Genomic DNA, 18081 nt, shown 5'->3' with positions numbered 1-18081 from the left:
CACAGATGTATCTAACAACACAGATAGCAGTGGCACTACTGAAACAAATGAGAAGTTAAAAGTCAGCCTTTTTTATGCCACAGAACCCCCCCCCATCATTTGGTTATCGACTTAATACCTAACAAGGTATAAAGATTTTCTAAGACTAGCATGTCTCCTGTTTTCAAATAAAAAAATTAAAATCAAGACTACAGAGGGTGAAAGAAGGGGAAGGAAAAGGTAATGTTCAAAGATGACAACATCAGCCACTGTTGCCACCACAACACAAGGGGAAGTTGCAGTTCATTGTGTCCCTCCATAGTCAGTGAAGACAGCTGGGGCCCTCAGAGGCCTCGAGACCCACAAGAGGGTCCAGCCACAGAAGACAGCTGAGCCAAGCCAAGAGCTCACAGCCGGGGGCCGTTAATCTCAGTCCACACTCCTCATCCTGCTCTGAGCCACTTACTCTCACACCCTCCTTTGTGCTAGAGGTGCCAAATCAACAGATCCCTGGACAAGCTGATTCATACCATGAAAACAAATAAAGCCTTTTTCTTATGTTGGCTTTCTACTTGTTTTGTAAACCAAGCTGTCTAACAGATGGGTCAGGTGTGTATCACAGCTGGTGAAAACAAAAAGGAGAAATTGTATCTTTTAGTAGCAAAGAGCTGTTTAGCTTCGCCCTTCTCTCCCTTCTATGGAGTGATTCCAAGCAGCAGCCCCAAAAGCCTCACCCTCTGTATTGACTATGGAACGACCTCAACTTCTTCAGCTCAAATTAGCATATGCTTTTACCCCTTCTTTTCCCTTTCTCCACACCCCCCAATATTCTACAGCACAGCTAGTATTAAGGAACCATTAGTGTTTTTCACTCGTTCAGTTCTTCATCTCTTTCTTCTTACTTCCCAATACAGTATAAGCAAATTCTTAAGACTCTTCCTGATGATGAAGAATTTAGAAAACAAAAAGTGCTCGTGCTTACCAGGAGCCATTTTTGGTAACAGAAGCTATTGCAGTGAAGTCAAAATAGTGGAAAGAGTGAAGGAGAAAACAGTTTTGTGATTTGATAAATGTGAATCATATACAAGATGCAATTCAGTATTCACAGCTTAAATTTCAGAGTGTGACAGGCTGAGGCCAGGAAGACATGAGCTATTCTGGATCCATCTGTGCCAGCAGACTTAAACCAGAAGTCACTGCCTCCTCACATGGAATTAACCTGAGTGATCCTAGACACTTCAGTCCAAGTTGGGTAATTTGCTCTTTCAAATACAAAGCTAGTTTGGCTATTTTGATTAACATAGTTCAGACAGTATAAACCAGCCCCTCCATCAAGATTGCAGGAATCTTTTCTACCATCATTCTGTTGGTAGAAACAGAATCCTCTGGCTCAGCATACCAACATCAGGACTTACTATCAAGTACTTGATCAAAGGCTCTGCATAAAGCTTGAATGGATGCTCTTTTGATGTGTATTTTAATGGCTACCTGTTTATTTGCCAACATGCAGTTTTCAGCACAAACTGAAAAAAATTAGTGGCAACTTCTATAAAGAATTTAAATACAGGATGAACTAGAAGCTGGATTAATAGAACTTAGCTACCGAATAGAAAGTCAAAGTAAATTATCTCAATCATCAGAAGCTGCAAGCTGGATTTTTTGGACAAAACTCCCATTCCTGGCAACCAATTATACCAATTCTGACAGAGCCAGGAGCATCAAAGGAAGAGCTACAGTCTGAACATTATTTACAGCAGCATGCTCTTTTTCCTCACCATTGCATGGTTCACACTATGAATCAGAAGGTGAACATTTCAGTTCTTTCCCCAATTACCTAAAACATAATATAAAAAAAAGAGTTTGAGGGACAATGAACTTTCTGATGTCTACATTTTCAGATGTCTAGAGGACACTTAGGTGCACTTCCCTTTGTATCTCTCAGTTCTAAAGGGCTGCTGAAAAAGCCATTCCCTTTCCGCCTAAAATCCCTCTGTAGCTGTTATCTCTCAGGCCTTGTTCTCCTACAGAAGCATGCACTCACACTCCTCTTTCCCCAGTGTGGCCTTCTTCAAATTCTTCTAGCTGGAGCTTCAGAAAAAAAACCCAAACACACACACATCAACCAAAAATCTGAAATAGCCTAATACAGGTCACTGCCTTCAAACTCTATCAGCTTCCTCTCCTCCCCTGAAAAGGGTGGTACTTTCAAAGAAGAGGAACTTAAGCCTCCCTATATGACATTTGAAACTAGAAAACAAAAGAACTCCAACTCTCAAGCAGGGTCTTATGCTTTGTTTTCTCCATCTCACACAAATAATAGAAGAATTAAGGTGAAATTTCCCGTAAGTGCATAGATTAATGTTTACAAAATCTCTTTAATTGTTACAGCAATTTGTAAACCAAAACCAAATGCAGTAAAGAATGAATTTTAAATTGCTATATGTTTGCATATATTCATTATGCACATCACCATATGTCAGGCAGAATCTCTGAAGGTAAATCTCAAACAAGTGATAACCACTGAAGCAACACGGTGAAGAACAGACAAGTGATATATTTAGCTTCATCCTATCTGTGTCCTTAGAGGAAAGTGTTCCTTCTGGTGTGGGAAGGGGAAGAGAAAAACCCCCACCTTATTTGGTATGTTAAAAAAAAAGCCTAAAAAATGAAGGAGTGTTTTCCCAAACACTGATGACCCACTTTACACAGTCTTATATAACTATAAAATGAGATTATATTTGCCTTGCCATGGACTTAATCTTATGTTTTTCAGTCTGAACCACATCAGAGGGTTATCACCTGCCTACCATAGTTCTCTGAACTTTCTCAGTTTAAGTAATACTGTCCCCTCCATCTTCTCAAATTAACAAAAAAAAAAAAAAAAAAGACAATCTGGTGAGGTAATTTTGCACTTGTCTGAACTGTACAAGGATTAGGATTATAAAATCTGAAGATACGTAGCTATGTTTAATACTGTTACCCTCTTAAATTTTCACCAGTCCTGGAATTCCACTATGCATGCTCATTAGCATGTTCTCAACCATATACATTGAGCTTCTCTCCCTCCATGGCTGGGAGCACAAGTCAGTTCGTAGATTACACATATAAACTGACATCTTGCCATTAAATCAAATGGTTTTCCAAAAAAAGGCAAAACCAGATCCACTTCAGTAGGTATTTTCTAAAAGGGCACATAAAACATAACATTAACAAGTCTCCTTGACACTGCAGCAGAAGCCAGTCTAGATGTTGTTCAGTTGTACAGATGGAAGAAGAGGGAAAAAAATAGGTCCCTTCTAGCAGAAAATCTTGCAGTGTACCAACTAAAAGCTCCTTCACACACTAGACAGAGATTAATATACTTTGAAAACACTCCACACATATAATGAAGTATCCATATATTTGTTAAATACCTGAATCACGAGAACAAGATTTACAAAGCAGTTAAGTCATGGAGTTCCACGGGCCATTCAAGCACATTAGCTTAGTTATTAAGTTAGTTCTCTAGTGTTTCAACAATACAAATGCATTATAAGTAATTTAAATGTAAGCATCACGGCCTCCCTCCTCCTTCCCACAACACACACACACAAAAAAAAAAGCTCTAAAAAATACCTCCAGTTATGACAATTGGTGCCATTGACAGCTGAAGATCAGCTGCTATGATTACAATCTAAATCACATCTTTACATTATAGCTGCACCCTAAACTGTAGCCAACATCTATAGTAGAACATGCCCTACTGCAAAACTCATTAGCATCCTAAATCCAAATGGTTCCCAGAATCAGAAAGGAAATCCAATAGACAATACTGTCCATCTCCAGAATGGTTACAGTGAAAACTATTTTGAGCTAACATGGGAAAGATAGGAGACTTCTCAGGACAAATACAGTGACAGAAAGCTTGCCTCAAAAGGAACATCCATTAGTGGCAAGGATGACATTTGGTTGCAGTATGCCATACACTCTACCTAGTGTCTAATTAGATGAAAAGCTCTTAAATAATAGACTTTGTATCCAAGGTGCAAGCCCGGTGGAATGATTTCTACTTGCTGATTTTCTTCTGAATCTCCAGGGCAGGTTCAGCATCCATTCTTGTGGTCTGCATCAGGCAGTATGTTCCTAGAACCAGGTTAATGTTAGCTACGTAAAGGCACAAGATGTGAAATAAACTCACACCTCTTAAGATACAAATACTCATCTATAAATATGTACCAACAAAAAAAAAATCCACTTTCAGACAATCCATCTGACAATTACTACAGTCCAGCAGCTAATATAAATGCATATAGGCCTTTCAAAAAGGTCACTTACAGCTCTGAGTAGAATTTAAACGGTCTTGAAACAGTAGTGTAGTACTAACAGAGAGGAAAAGAGAGACCACTATGCTGATACTACCACAGCTGAATGGATTTCTTTACTGTTTAGTCCTAGCTAATAAAAAGACAGGCAGAGACACAGAGGAAGAGATTTTCTAACATTATGAAAATACTCATTCCTTTCTACTCACTGGGGAAATGTGCTGGCAAATATCTTTAGAAGATAAATTGGTACAAAAAGCCTTTCTCTTTCAAACTCTGTATCATCATTGGACTACATTTATTTCTCTTTGTAACAGCCAGGATTTGACAGATAACCTGCAGAAAACTATTTCAGGCATTATCTTAGCACATGTCAACAACCAGAGCTGGCTATTTGCTTTGTAAACTACAACCATGAGGATCCAACATAAGACTATCCTACCACTGTATCGTATTTTAGCCTACTGACTTACACTTGTGTTCCACTGCAGAAAGTAGATAAACCTGCATTTGAGCCACGTGCATGCAGAGTCGTAACAGTATCTCTAATTAGAGGGGGGGGGGGGGGGGAACAAAGTTGAGCAACTAAGCTGTTTTTCCCATAGGTAAGGTTTCGTTTAACTGCTAACCTCCCTCCCATTAACTGTGTTGTTCCTGCTCTTCATACTCCAGTCTGCTTTACCTTAAAGAGCAGTACCCAACCAGTTAATTTAATGACTCCTTAAGAATAACTTCATCAACACTACCACCAGATCTTCCTCTACCTATCATACTGTAAGATTCTTTAGAATCTGAAGGATTTTTCCTTCATTTAGTTTAAAAACTAAAAAGCAAACCCAACTTGGTTTCACAGCTTCATGGCTGTATCTAGCTACTACGACACTCACAATTCCACATTAGACAAGCAAAAAACTGTATACAGTGAAAGTTCAAAGACGGACTTAAAAAAGCCAGCTTACAAAAGCAGCAGATTAATTATGAAAACACAATAGCCAGTATAGATTTACCAGAAATTTCACAAGACAATGCTTTAAAAGTTGTCTAAGTTCAGATCTATTTGATGGCTTGCTCTGCTCAGCCTTCCTATGTTCTAACACACCACTGAGACAATTTAAAGTAGCAAACTTACATTTTCTCCATAGTATTTTCATTCGTTTATCCTGACTTGCTTTTTGGGGAGCTATAATGATAGCCTTAGAAGAGATTCCTATACAAACACTTAAAATAATGAAGCCAAATATGTTACTGCAATATCATATTGAATATATTCGAAAAAATATGAAGTCAATTCTGGTATAAATAACTCCCAGGGAAAAAAATCTGCAGGTCCTGACAAACTACAAGACACCTGATGATTACTCATCTCTTCAATGTGCTACTTGTATTTTCAGTAGATCCAAAGCTTGTGCAACATGGGCAGAGTCAGACCTTCAGTAAAAATGGCCTCAATCATTACAGACAGTTGCCTGAAGTTAGCTGAAAAAGCCGTATCAGAAAAAAAAGACAAGAGGATCTGTGTTAAAAGAGTTATTCATGTGACAAAGAAAAAGATGCAGGATCAACTGGCCTTCTGAAGGCATGCAGTCCTTGCTTGAAATCATCTGTTTTGATAATTACGTGGTGAGCAATCCAACAGAAAGGTTCTAGCTCATCTTTTACCTATTATTAGCTGATTATAACAAAGATTCAGCACAGCTGCACATGAACCGTTCGGAGACTTCATCAACTTCAACTTAATTGTACAAGAAAAAAATCCATCCAGGTTTGTTAGGTGGATGGGTGGGATGAGGAGTTTTGTTTTAGTGCAATTCTAGATGCCAACATGTTCGGTAAATAAGGACATTTCCTAAATAATTTAATGAAGAAACAGGTTACGCAAACACGAGAAAGAAATCTCAGAAGTACATTTGGGGGGATGGGACTGAATGCACGAGATAAAGCTTAAGTGTAATGTGTGTGAAAATTTTCAAGTCATATGGTGAAATCTCATGCTTGAAGATGAGATGTTTGACGAAAAAAGGCAAAAGCCATTCAGAAGTCTGGATTAAGATTTTGCTTTTTTCCAAGCACACCAGAGGACACTCCTCACACAAATGAAATTCAGCTTGACCACCACCAACAAAAAAAAAACCAAACCCCAAATAAGTATACTTAGAATTGAGAGATAGCTGAATATGAGATTACATTCACTAAAATCTTTACAGTCTGGTGGAAGGCTGCTTCCAGTGCTGAGCACAACAGAAACACATACGCTGCCTGCATAGCTCCTGAAGGCCAAATGAAAAGAGAGCACAACATGACTAGCCCTTCAGTTTTTTCCGATGTGAAACAGCAGAAGTAGCGGTAATTGCAGTAAGTAGCTAGCAGTGACCAAGAGAACATGCTTCATGTTATACAAAATAAGGAAGAAATGAGACAGACACACGCAAAGATGGTAAGAAAAGTATGACCAAACCCCTGAAACCTGTTACCCAGTATTCTGGAGAATTTCTAACACTTCACCACTTTTTTTTAATTATTTTTTTTAAAATCAGTTTTACAACTCAAACACTGGTGTACTTCATGTGATATCCTGAACAATTTTTTAATAAGGAAATAATGACCTTAACACTGTAATAAACTGGAAACTGTCAGCAGTTGACCAGATCACACTTCTATTTATCACAGACACAAGCCAAGTGAGAATATATTAACAACAACAAAAAAAAAAAAGTATGCTAATAACATTTGACAGATTTCCTCCTCCATTTGTCAAACACAAAGGTAACAAGGCTGGTCAGTACAAAATAAATCTGTCTTAATCCTGCATTTTTGCAGCCTGGACAAACATTTTTATCCTGAGCAGTAGGCTTGATCCCCATAGTACAGGGAAGGTGGACATGTTGAGCACTGTAAGGTGCCTGGAGTATTTCCTGCCAAACTAAAATGCTGCATCAGCAGCCTTTTTAATGAAATGTCAAATTCTAGTTATTTAAAGAATAAGGTAGGTGGGTGACATATTTAAAAATACTCTAACTTGTGAAAGGGCAAGAGTACACCTTCATTAAAAAAATCCTTTCATAATACACATTCAAAATCAATAGCATGAAATCTGAGTTGTATATCAGGAATTTATAAGCTGAGAAGGATGATTTGATTTGGTTGTGGTTTTTTTTTTTAATTTGAATAGACAAACATAAAAATGTATAGTATTTATAGAGAGTAAGTCTTTTTTTGGGAAAAAAAACAAACCCAAACAAAAAAACCACCACAACCACACACACACACACACAAAAAAAAACCACCAAAAAAAACCCCAACACATTCATTTGCTAGATAAAACTGGGGTCATCTGACATACTGGACAGACCTCTAACCAATATTAACCCTCTATTAAACTAAGATTTTAATAAGTAATAAGAACACAATCTTTTAAATTAGGTTGATGTTCAAACACCCCAAGCCATCATTGTCATTGAAAGCGGCATTTTTATCTCTTTCCAACCTCCCCTTCCCCAGCCTATACAGCTAAAAGGTGAAGACAGCTAGGGGATGTAATTTTGAAACATGAGCTGCCAAATGTCAGAAAGCCACTTCCAGCCACCAGAGTTTGTCAGCCAGTTCACCCCACTGCCACGTAAAGGCAGTGATAGGAAATGGTAGAGGTTGGCAATGAGGGCACAAATTTTATCTAATTGCAGCCTTGGTGAAGACCAGGAAGACCAATGACATTCCCATACAGAAGCACCACCAAATGCTAGTGTTAATTCTCTGATCAGCACACAGAACGTTTGATTAGCATAAGGTACTACAAATTATAGAATAGTGTGATAAAGCCACCAAGTTACACAGAGTATTTTGAACACCATATCCTGAAGTACCAGATTATCAGTTGGGCAACAGAATTAAAGTTTGCCATATCCAATAGGAACAATACTTCAGGGTAGAACAAGAATTGAGACAGGAACAGTCTGAATAGAGACCAAGACAGTTCTAACAAAACAGAGTACTAATGGCAGATGGGGAAAAAATCAGTTGTGCAAATACATGAGATGTAGAAACCCTGTCTTCAAATGTAGGCAAAAAAGCCCTCTGCTAATTTACCTTTGTTTGTTTTAACCCCAAATTATGAGAAATTAAGATTCTTCATATCTCCACCTAACCCTCCTTTTTAGATCTAAGAAATGCAAAATCTATGTAGAACAGTTTTCCCCATATATTTAAATTATAATACTATTATTCAAGCTCCGCTATTTGAAAGGAATCTTTTTTTCCTTTTTAAGATTCACCATCTTCTTTGCTCTAGATCAGGCCACATGCATGCCAATATCTCAGTATATAAGCGTTCTTATACACATTTTAAGTATCTTAATCAATACTGGCATTCTTCTGTAACATTACACAAGGCATAAGCTATGCAACCAGTACATGTAGAAACTACTACATCAGGAAATGAATCAAGGTACAAAGACTTTAATAGAAGCTGAACAGAAGTTAAACCTGTTACAAGCTTTTGCTCTGTATCAGCCAGTACAGCCCTCAAAGGAAAGTTTAAGTGTACACTTGGGCCTCATTGTACTACTTTCAATATACAGAGCCAGAGGTTTAAACAGCATCAACTCAAAAAGAGCTTAAGTGAACTGCAATATGCCTTTTACAACAGTACTGAACTTTACCCACTGCAGTTAAATTCTCATTACATGATTACAAAAATCCATTCTTTTCACTATAGGCCAGTGGCACACTGCACCACTGCTGGTAATGTACGAACAGTGTTGCACCAACTCCTCAGTCACTGGACACTCAGAAGCCAGCATGGATCAATTAGTGAACTAAAATTCCAAACTTCCGTTGGGTATTATACTTCCCCTCAGCTGCTAGTTAGCAGCAATTTATAATGGTCTCCAGAAAAGAAACCAAAACATTAATCACTGTCCAGCTGAAGCTCTTCCTTGTTCCCTCAAATATTCTTTAACTTACCTTGGTGTAAATTTTGGTAATACAGGTTAGGTGAAAGTTCCTCAAAGGAATCACATGTAGTCCTATAAGGTTATCAAACCAGAACCCAAGAAGAGTCACTTAAGAAACTAAATCAAAGATTTCACAAAGATTTAATGTCTGGGGCCATAAAGTGAGATTGATAAACCTCCCCAGAAGTCTCAAACCACTGAGATCCAGATTCAGACCTATGTCAAATTGCTTTGCCAAACACTCATGCAATTCAATTTCATTTCTCACATCATTATAAGTCAGAAGGTTTTATTTTACCGATTACCCAATTCCTTGAACACATGACTGCCAAGCTACTGAAAAAATCTGGGAAAGTATCCCAACAAGAATGACAGATTACTATCTTATCTATAAAGAGTACAGTTTATCTTTCTCTTTCAAGAGAAGTTACAATATCAAAACAAAGAAAAATATTATTTTAGAACTGATTTATAAGTAAACTCAGCTTGTATCCCAGAAAATATCCACTCAAAATAACAATCTAATATTTTATTTTAAAGTATAACCATAACATATTCATTTAACTTGATTACAGGCTTTTAAAAAAAAAAAAAATCACACTAAGTATTCAGAACTGGTTGATTTTATCTATCATATAATAGCTGTTAGCTTGAGTAGAAAAAACACTGGAAGCATTTGCAGCATTCTCTTCCTGTATGCTTTTTCAGTCTAGTAAAAGAAAAGTAGCTACATAACACAAATAGGTACCAAGCATAAAGAGAATGATACTGCATTTCACCATGTTCTTGGAAGATCAATAGTGCTGATTAAGAAACTGCATTTCATGAAGAGAAATACAGGGAAGGAAACTGTTCATTTTTACAAGAACTTACAAAACCAAACAAATGTTTTAAGGAACTCATTGGAATAATGTAGCTTTAATATTCTGGCTAAATATCCTGCACAACATAGGCTGAAGTCTGAGTGGTAAAGATTGAGAAGTCTTTGTGTCTTCCCCCCCCCCCCAATACAGAATGTTCCACATCCTTTTCCTGTTCTGTCAGATCAGGAAACGCAAATACTGATTTCACTGACAAGATCCTACCAAAATACAGCAGTGACAATTCTTAATTAACTATAAGGAGAAAGAAAACCATCAGATATTTTGATTTGGCTATAGATTTATTCAAATTTAATGCTTAGTTTTTAAATTTAGTTTGAGTTCCAGACAAACAATTTGAGATCTTCAAAAGCCACTCTCAAACAATTCGTTTTGTTTAGTCCTCCAAACGTTTTTTTCCATGTTTTCATGATCTCTCTGAAACTTTTTTCCACAATCCCTGCAAAAGAGGTATGTATTTTAACATTTCCTATCTTAAATTCCACCAGCACACACACTGACAAATAGTCATTTTGCTGCTCCTACCCTCCACAACCCAGCATTTAATTGGTGCCTTACTTTGACTGCTTGCTCACTTGTTTTTAAGCATCTTATTGCTACCCAAGGAATAACCATTCATTTTGCAGCCCCTCTCCCTGCCAAAATCACCTTTAAATCTGCTATATGTCTACTATTTGCCAAATGCACTTTTGTCAGCATTGTGACGGTATTACAAAAATTAAGATGCTGGAGGATTTTGGAACTGTGTCTTGATTTTTATTTTTTGCATATGTGAAGTACATAGGAATGTTTGTATCCACATACAATGTATTAGTACCTACAGAGAACACTGCTGTCAAGCTCTAACTTTACTGCAAGGGTTTGCCAAATAGGTGTGAAATTGTATATGTTAAGGACATTTCAGATTTTTTCATAGGCATGTAATACATGTTTGCTTAGTTTATCTTTTTGCCTGGGATAAAGCTCCTTTGCCAGGTGGCTCAGAAAATCCAAGATCAGGTAAACAAACAAAGACACAGCAAGACAATACCCTATATTTCTTTTAGGAAGAAGGGGCCCATTTTAACGTACAATTCATACCAAAAGCAAGACAGAAGGAAAACTCACCCTGAGAATCTGAAGATGATGAAGATCTGGTTGCCATTGTTTGCTTAATGCTTCTAGACAAGATTCCGTTTTGTGTATTTTTTGTATTTTGTGTATTTGTGTAATTATTAAAAACAGCAAGCTTTAATTACATCTAGACCGAAATGGGCAATTCAACACCAGGAGAAGCAAACTATTTCATGGTTCATGTTACCTGGAGTAGTATTTTAGAGGTATTAGTACTGGAAGCATTTCTTTTAGGCAGAAATACCCTTCACACTACAGCGCACTGAAACAGTGTGGGACTTTCATTCTATAGTTAGGTCATGCAAACAGTTTAAATTTAGCATTCAGTACAATCATGTTACAAAGTTTTGGTATAGAATGAATAAACAAACCTGGATAAATACCAGGTTAGAAACTTTCCTCATGTTTATTATGTTTATTCTAAGGTTTGTTTTTTCGTTTGTGTTTGGGGGGGGTGGGTGTTAGTGTCATTTTTTTTTTAATAACCTTTCTCTGAAAAGTGATGAATTAGTATATCCGATATAGAGGTCTAACGGTACACCACCAAACTTTCTCAACAGTAACTTAAAGCTAGTCTCTTCACTCTCCACTCTTCTTGTTCTACAACACAGAAAATTACATCATTGCACAAACTGTACTTAAACAGAACCTATCAAGAAAAGCTCATCAAAGTTACTTAAAACCTTGTTAGGAGGTAGATGATCTGTTCAAAGATTTTTGCTATGAATACCGTATCAGTGTTCAGATTCACTGAATGAAGGAGTTATGTGCATTTTTCTTAACTCATATATCCTACGTAGACAAGTTTTATGTGACTACTGAAACATTTCAGATAGCCCACTTTCAATCAAAACATACTTTACACTTTATTTTACAAAAAAAAGGTCATAATAGCAGGAGAAAAAACAAGTTTAGTTACATGGGTCCTTAACACTTGAAAATATATTTCAGGTATATCACATGCATACTACAGTCATGTTCTGCAGAATTCAAGGGTAACTTCCAAAAACTGCACTGAAGCTGCATTGAACTGTATTAGTTCCCTGCAGAAAAGGAACAAACAAGGGAAGGGGGCCAAAACTGGAGGGAGTGGGCAAGAAATCCATATCCCAAAATAAAACTTAGGCAGGAATGGTAATTCACTGCAGCTTGTCCATTTTACGATGACTTATAATCACGTAATCATTAGGTTGGAAAAGACCTTTAAGATCATTGAGTTCAACTGTGAACCTAACACTACCAAGCCCACCACTAAACCATGTCCCTAAGCACCAAATCTACGTCTTTTAAATACCTCCAGGGATGGTAACTCCACCTCTTCCCTGGCAGCCTGTTTGCTTGACAAACCTTTCAGTGAAGAAATTTTTCCCAATGTGCAATCTACTACTTGATTAGTAGCTATCTTAAAATGCTTTGCTGTGACCTCAATACAGGTTATATAAAATGTTCTACTAGTCACAGTGCATGTATGACTTGCCTGTTTCCTAGGGAAGGCAGGAATACAACCTTAACAGACAATGGAAAGGAAGCAGCAACAAACTTTTTTACCTGACTCTACCAAGAGTGAAGAAAGGGTTTTAGTTATAAAACTATTCTAGAGAAATATAACCACAAGGAATACATTATAGGGCAAAAATTTATATACAAAGAAATGCAACAAACTACATGACGCATGAACAACAGCTGATAAAAGTAAAACCAGGTTCTGCCTGCTCCTTGCAACTGATATAAGTCTCTTTGTCTAAAGGACAAGGTCAAAAGAGGTGGTGAATAGCTTTCAAAGATTACACACTTTTATCAGGACATAAAAATCTGTAAGACAAATGTCAGTAGGTTAGACTAATAATCAAGGTTAAACAGTTGGGAGTGCCTGTGTGATGTATGAAGAAATATGGTTAGCTCACAGGATAAGAGGACCTTGTGAGACTCAAAGGGCCACGATCACAGGATTAACTCAAACCATAAATAATAAATCAAATGAATCACAGCATTGACTTAAGCTTTCCTCATTAAAAGGACTCTGCTACTTAACATACTGTAAGAGGGAATCCCTGCCCCCTAAACTGATTTTCTCTTCTCTGTTCTTTCACCAGTGTCTCCCTAGTAGGCAAGCTGCCACAGACATGAAAATACCACAATCTTAGCAGAAGTTCCTCAAAGGAGCTACATACTGGCCTGAGCTCACGCCTACAACTTGGGCTTGAAAGATTCACCTGATTAAAGCAGATAAGACTTCTCCTTGTTGGAAGACAAGAACAAAACCCCACAAATTCATCTCAAGACTACTGAGGTGTTCCAGCTTGAATAGAAGTGTAAGGCTATCCACCCTTTCGCATTGTTAGAAAAAGCCACTGCCTCACATCTCTGTCAGCACTTCTGTCACAAATTCTCCATCATTACGGTAGCTCCTCCTCAAATGTCATCCAATTAAGACAGCCTATGTCAGTATCTGAAACCCTTCACTGAACTAATATAAGTTTGTATAAAACTCCAGTTACGTTATTTTTGTGGCCATGAATTACAATATTCTAGTTATCAACTTACATGAAAAAAAACAAGAAATAGTCTAAAGAGATGGGATCAGAAGTGATGGAAATCAAGCCACTATCAAAACATGACCTAAATGAGCCTTATTACTCACAGAAGTTGTACTTCATTATATTATAGGTCCGGGCTTCTCAAGAAATGAAGAAACAGATAATGAAGCCTTTACAACTTCAATAACATATGCCTGTAACAGGAAGCAAAAAGAGGAAAAAAAGTGCTTTGAATGTGCATGCATACACACAGAGGCAAATAAAATATTCCACTTTTTCTTCTGAAGTATGGAAGAGAAAAGATTTTTTAGGTTTTAATGTTGGGTGGTTTTTTGTTTAAAGTTCATGTGCATATGTGTTATATGAAATGCAGAGATGCATAAATACCAACTCAGCAAAAGTAGAGAGGAATAAATAAATAAAAAACAACTCAAATCAGTTAATAATTTTTTGAAATTGAAGATGCAGTATTAGCAAGACTGCTTGATTCCTGAAAGAGTTTCCACTCATCAGATTCCCAGCTGATTAGCACTCTGCAGCATGTTAATTTCCTTCAGCAGATGCTTCCCATGTTCCTTACCAAGAGTTGTTGCTGGAGTAGTGCTCTGGTTCCAAACCGGGCAAAGCAAAAGAGCTCTGCATACACTTTGGGAATAATGTGACAAATGAAAATGCTATCAGAACCTGCCTTTTTTTATATTCATCATACTGTATTTCTTTCCACCATCTATTTAAGAGACTACGCATACACTGTCAGACCATCTGTTGGCAAATAACCATAAATAATATTTGCCACTGTATCTCCCTTATCACTGCTCTTCCTATCAATAAAACTAAAATAACTCTGCCATTTTCTCATGAAACATTAAGACAGTCTTCTTTAGATCTCAGCCTGCTCAAAACATGAACACTGCATCCACATAAGCCTTCAAAACGTCACATAGCTAATAATCAACTTATTGTATCAGTGAAGAGCAGTTAACACCAACCACTCCTGAAGTTCTATTAAAATTTTAGAGCAAAGATGAGGAAGAAAACTGCATACTAAGCTATTTTATTAAACAGAAGCAAAAGTAGGGTGAACAAAACAGAAAAAAAAAAAATCAAACTTGAAGGGAAATGAGTGGTGCTAATAAAATTCTACATATTACCTCAGGCACATATCTTTTTAAACAAGAGAAAGGAAGGGAATCTGGTTGGGGGGAGATGACAAAATTGGGAGAGCAATTGTCATTATTCTAAGTCATTTTAGAAATTCAGAACACTTCATTATTTTGCCAGATTCTATTTCACGAAGCAGATTAAGGACTGTAGATGATTTGCACCCAGTGTTGCTAGCTGCTTCTTAAGTTTTAGGCAGTTTAGTTTTGGGAGCTTAAACAACCTGATCTTCTTATATTCAGTCACTTTGTCTTTCAGCATCTTTTCAGTCCAGGCTGTACAAGCTCCCTTCCTCCCGGACAGGAGGATGGATTTATCACCCAGAAAAGAAGAACCTTATGTTCTCATTTAATCCTTATTCTGCTTGTACAAAATAAAACCATATTCTACGTAACAGTAACAGAAAACAGTCTACATACGTTAAATTATGAAGAACAGATATTCCTCGTGCTAAACATACTGCTCCATGGGCCATTTTAAGAGTAAACTATTCCATGCATCACCTCATACAGGTAAAGAGCAAGAAGCAGCAGTGAAAGTTACTTTACATGTAACAAAACCACCAGAAAAAAGGCAGGTTTTTTCCTACTATTAGGCTTGGTACAGCCACCAGTAATTATAAGTGAACTGTGGGTGTTGCAGTAAGCAGAGTTTCTCATGAACAGTCAGAGTCATTACATAGAGATGAAGAAGGAAAAAGGTAAATCACCCATTCAGACTAAATTGGACTCAGTGTCCCCAGGCAAAATGGTTTCAATAATAAATACCAAGAACTAACTGGTTCCTCCTTTTTTGAAAGCTTTTCAGTCTTTTATGAAAAGGCAAAACTATTTTGAAAGAACTGAGATCACCTCGTTGATTTGGGAGTAAAGACATATCCCTAGCCTACAAACAACTTCAAATGCTGTCCTCCTGAGGACAAAGATGAACAGATACAGTACCAGACATGCCCTGCAACCTACTTGCATTTTCCACACACAAGGCTGTTTGCTGAGATCAAGCACTTGCACTGCACTAAGTCAAAATCTATCCCTGTGTTTAGGATTATGAGTCATGCTGTTGAAAAAGCTATCATACTATTTCATGGGGACAAGGTGACAGGTTTTTAGATAACTAAGACTGTGCACTAGAATAACATGAATCTCAAGAGTGAGCCTTCATTTAGTGTTCTATTCTTGCTGCAGTTATCAAGAGAGACTCATGTATCAAGACCTAATGCAAGAATTAAGAATTCATTCTCCCAAGTTTACTGACCACAGTGCCAGCAAAGAAAATAAGCAGTCAAAAGGTAAGACTGATACTATACCGTAACTGGAAAACATGGAACCTACACTCCCTAATGTTAACAGTGAGAAATGCCTCCACCCTGATTTCATTCCTCAAAACTGAGTGCCATTTATTTCCCCCTTAAGATATATTAAAATGCAAGTTTACCTTAAATAGTTGCTAAAACAAAACTGGAAGGAGACTGAAAACGGGCCCCCAAAATTCTTGTACAACATAGGTCCACACCTACGTGATCACATCAGGTCAGCCACTTGACGCACACAAAAAAAATCCCTACGATCAAATGCACAAGATGATGCTGATGCGTAAGAAATACCGAATTCGACAAACGAAGAGCACGGTTATTTCCAACCTAAAGCTCAACGCACCTCTGGCGAAAAAGTAGCAGACATGGCAGACCAACGCACAGTTGACAGAGAGATGCCAGTTTTCAGGAACCCTTCTCGCAAATTGGCTTCCTAGAGGTTTACAAAGTCTGAAGAGGAAGCAAAACTGGCATCGGGTGGAGCCGGGAGCTCGTAAATCAGATCGTAAGGAGCCGATTTCAAAAGACTTCACCCCCCGAGAGCCACCCTCCCATCCACGGCGCAGACTGCCGCCCGCGCTCCGCCAACCCTCCGCCAGCGCTGCCCCGGCCCCCGAGGCGCGCCCCTCGCCCCTCGCAGGCCGTCCCCCCGCTCCCCCCACCCAGGCAGCTCGGGGGCCCCGGCTCCGCTCGGGAGGCGACAGCCGCCGCCCGCGGAGGCGCTCCCGCGGCGCCGGGCGCGGAAGGTCGTTACGCAAGGTGACGGGGGCGGCCGGGCCGCGGCAACGACGGGCCCCGCCGCACCGAAGCGACTGCCTGGGCGAGCCCCCTCCCTCCCATTCCGCACCGCACCCGCCGCCGGCCCCGCCTCGCGGCTCCCCCGCGCCGGGCCGCCCCCCTGAGGACGCGATGTGCCCCCAGGGTGCGGCTCCCGCCCCACACGGCTGCAGCGGGAGAGCTGAGGAGACCGCTCTCCCTCACGGCCCGCGGAGCCGCAGCGGCCTGAGGGGGGCAACGGCGGCGCCCCCCCCCACACCTCAGCGGGGCTGGGCGCGGCCCCAGTCTCCCTGCGACCCGCACCCCGGCGCCGCCTCACCTCCTCCGGCGCCGCCTGTGCGCAGCCCCCCGCACCGGGAGGAGCGCATCGCCCATGGTCCTCGGCGGAGGCCGGCGCGGGCTGAGGGTCGGCCGCCGCGCCCGCCGTGGGGGCCGGGCCACCTGGAGGCGGGCGGGCGCAAGGGAGCGTCTGCAAACTGCCAGCCGCCAACGCGGGCGGGCGCGCGCGGCGCGGCTCAGCACAGCACGGCACGGCAGCGCCCGCCCGTGTGCAGGCGGCACGGCCGGCGGCCGCGGGCGGGGCGGGGAGCGCGCTAACGGCCTGCCCGGCCGGAAGCGCCTGTGACAGGCCGAGGCAGAGCGAGGGAGCGTGTGCAAAGTGCCGGCCCGGCTGCGGAGCGCGCGCGCGGCGCCCGCAGGGGCGGGAAGCGGGCGGGGGGGCGCGAGGTGCGGCGCGGCGCGGCGCTGAGGGGGCCGAGCGGCCGCGGCCGCGAGGAGAAAGCGCCCGCGAGCGGGCACGGCCACCGGTGCGCAGCCGCCGCACACGCTGTGGTAAGTGTGCGAGGGCGGCTCCGGCGGGAAACGCCCACGAGCCCGCCGGTGAGGCGACGCCTCGGCGCCCCTCGGCCCGGTGCGCCTGAGGGGCGACGGCGGCGTCTCCCGCCGCACCCCCGACCTAGCCTTCCTTTGAGGCGGCCTTTTTCCCCTCACACCTGTCTGTGGCCCTGCCGGCGAGCGGCCGGTGGCCCCGCGGGGTGGCGGGTGGTGCTCAGGCCTAGCGGAGCCTGCCGA

The 18081-nt window shown here is 40.6% G+C and overlaps 1 protein-coding gene across 2 annotated transcripts in view; it reads right to left on the bottom strand.

The window, feature by feature from the left end:
* Positions 1-17561, bottom strand: part of MGAT5 (alpha-1,6-mannosylglycoprotein 6-beta-N-acetylglucosaminyltransferase) — a 133171-nt gene extending 115610 nt beyond the window's left edge. For both annotated transcript variants that reach the window (XM_055718081.1, XM_055718083.1), the window contains exon 1: positions 17330-17561. The gene's annotated coding sequence lies outside the window, so the exon portion shown is untranslated. The remainder of the gene's footprint in view (positions 1-17329) is intronic.
* Positions 17562-18081: the final 520 nt, after the last annotated feature.

The sequence above is a fragment of the Falco cherrug genome, chromosome 8, assembly GCF_023634085.1.
Source record: "Falco cherrug isolate bFalChe1 chromosome 8, bFalChe1.pri, whole genome shotgun sequence".
NCBI lineage: Eukaryota > Metazoa > Chordata > Aves > Falconiformes > Falconidae > Falco > Falco cherrug.
The sequence above is the reverse complement of the archived record's forward strand: the minus strand, read 5'-3'. Positions and strand labels throughout refer to the sequence as shown.